Consider the following 3145-nt stretch of genomic DNA (forward strand, 5'->3'; position numbering starts at 1 on the left):
ATTTAAGCCTAAATCTTCCCGGTGTGTTGGTTGTTAAGCTGTTGTCTTAGCTTCCAGCCTTTTCTGTATTTTGGGATGCAAGCGCAGGGCCTCTGCACATCACGCATCTGCTTTGTGAGATGGGCCCACTGTTGGTTCTGCCAGTGGGGGGCGCTAGAGGGAGCCTGGGAAGCTGGTGCAGTCACCGCTTCCTGTCTTGTCAGCATTGCACTGGCAGTTGGGTCTAGTAGCTGCAGCTACCTCCAGTTTGCAGGTTTTCCTCCCTCCTGGAACCCACCTTAACATCCTCTCCGAGAGACAGCAGCACCCTGGACTGGGCCCCCTCAGACACTGGCAGTCCAGCTCTCAGCAACCCCCCTGCCAACCCTTAACACCTCGTCATCCCCAGTCGTTCCCTTCTGTGGGTTGTCGTTGCTTCCTGTAGTTACTTCTGTGATTCCTCGGGGTCTGCTCTTTGCCATTTTATTATTTGTCCAATACATGATTAATAATCGTTCTACTAAATGCTGTTAAAATGACAGATGTGGCTTTTGTCCCCTGGCTAGACCCAGTCCAATGAACCAGGGTTGAAAACCACATGCCTACTAAAGAAGACAGTAACCATCCCAGGTGACCAAGCTTAGGGATTACCAGAAGTTTCCTTTCAATGTGAGACCCAGACCTGCAGGCTTTCAGAATGATTCTTCTCACCCCCACCTAAGGAAACCATACTGCTACTGCTAAGTCACTTCAGTCGTGTCCAACTCTGTGCGACCCCATAGACGGCAGCCCACCAGGCTCCCCCGTCCCTGGGAATCCCCAGGCAAGAACACTGGAGTGGGTTACCATTTCCTTCTCCAATGCATGAAAGTGAAAAGTGAAAGTGAAGTCGCTCAGTCATGTCCGACCCTCAGCGACCCCATGGACTGCAGCCTTCCAGGCTCCTACATCCATGGGATTTTCCAGGCAAGAGTACTGGAGTTGGGTGCCAATAGCATTTCAAATAATTTTGGTGATTGTTCCTCAGCATTCTTTAAATTACCAGTGAAGCTGACCAACTTGATGGACTTGATTCTTGCCAGCATCCCCAAGAGACACTGGGTGCTATTTATGATTTTTAGTCAATGACTTCATAACCTAAAAGAGCCTAGTTTCCCAGTCTACCTTCAGAAGTATGCCTTTCTCACCAAGTTACTCATTACATTGGTTCTTAATTTCCTTGGTTCTTCTGGCCTACGTCTAATCACCTTTGAGAAGAATACTAAGCAATGTGAATACCTTGAACCCAACAGTCTCCTGAATTCTTTCATATTCTCAGGAACACATAATTTTTAACAAATACCTAAACTTAAGCCTGATATCAGTTATATATCTTGGAGATAGCTTTGTCTGGAGTCCAAATTATGAGGTCATTGCATTCTCTATAGACTGAACTAGGATCAAGTCAGTTACCTGCCAACAGAAACTTTTGCTGCCCACTCCAAGGCAGTTTTGAGACGGGCTCAATAAATGGAAATAGCACACAGCTTCTGGTTCTGGCCATAGGGGAATGACTTGTATCAGATGAACTTTTCTGCCAGAATAATTATAGAAGCTGGATAAAATATATAAAGTAACTGTTCGGAGGAATTGGCGATCACCCAGTGCAGGTAGGATCTGAACTGCTACAATCCCTCCCTAACAGAAAGGAAACAAATGAGGCAAAACTTGACATTCATCCTGGTTTTTCCAGATGGTTTTTCCCCAAGTCACCAACAGGGGTGTGAGTAAGACAGAGTGAGTGGCGGCAGCAAGCAGCAGCCTTACTGGACTGAGATCAGAGTTTAAGGCTAGAGAGTAGCTGGAACTTGAAGGAAGGGAGAAGGATGGAGAGGACTAAATGGGAAATCTGCATGCTTGTTTCCCTCCAGCTGTTGACTGACTCCTAGGCTGAACATGGGGCTTTCCTGGTGGCTCAGCAGTAGAGAATCTGCCTGCCAATGCAGGAGATGTGGGTTCAATCCCTGGGTCGGGAAGATCCCCTGGAGTAGGAAATGGCAACCTGCTCAGTATTCGTGCCTGGAAAATTCCATGGACAGAGGAGTCTGGCGGGCTATAGCCCATGGGGTCACAAAGAATCAGACACGACTGAGCACACACGCACACACACACACAAGCTGAACATGCAGTGAGAACTCCAAGAAACCCAGCAGAAAACAGCAGTTGGGACGCTAAAGAACAGAACAGATTTCAGCTGTTGCAGAATGCTGAGGAGACAGAGGTTCAAGTCCCACCTTTTGGTTGAGGCCCAAGAAAGGCCACATTCTGGGAGTAAGGGTCATGCCCAGTAGCAAGACGGTAGACTAAAATACAGTGACATCAGAAATTACATTTAATATTAATGAACTAAACACGCCAACGAAAAGACAGAGAAGGTTAGACCAGATGAAAAGATAACAATATTCTGTTTATAAGAGACACACTTTAAGTCTTTGAACAGAGAATGATTGAAACTGAAAGGTTGGAAACGTATATACTATGTAAATACTAGCAAAAGAAATTTGGTGTTGCTAATTTGAATCATGCAAATTTCATAATGATAAAATGTCAATAAAGATATAATACAATATAAATATAATAAAATAATCATTTATTGGTCATCAACTATATGCTATGTACCACCCTAAGTATTTTACATTCATTGTTTTGTATAATCCTCTGAGAAGTTTTATGAAGAAAAGTTATCATCTTCATTAGATGAGGAAATTGAAGTGCAGAGAGATTGAGCAATTTGCCAAGGATCACATAACCAGAAAATGTGAGAGATGAGATTCAAATGTAGTTTGGTCTGACCTCTTGCCAGAGAGCTTTTAAACCACTGCTCTGCTTTCTAAGTGCAATATTGCCTATGGTATGCTTGTTTGAACAAGCTTGTATGCAGCTGGAGAGGGTCCCTGAAAGCACAGGAGTACATTGTAACCTAAGCGGAGGATATTCTGGGGCGATTCCTGTAAGTGTAGACTGGAACCTTTCAAGAACTAAGATCCTAAGGTAGTCTGCTTGACTTATACACACACTCCCGCACACATAAGCTTCTGTGTAAATGCTCTCCTCTTCTGTTACACATGACCCCTGAAAGGTACAGAGGCCTTCCAGTTCATGGACTCCCGCAGTCTGATTTCTTTGA

The sequence above is a fragment of the Bison bison genome, unplaced genomic scaffold (genome assembly GCF_000754665.1).
Source record: "Bison bison bison isolate TAMUID 2011002044 unplaced genomic scaffold, Bison_UMD1.0 scf7180017864531, whole genome shotgun sequence".
NCBI classification, from domain to species: domain Eukaryota; kingdom Metazoa; phylum Chordata; class Mammalia; order Artiodactyla; family Bovidae; genus Bison; species Bison bison.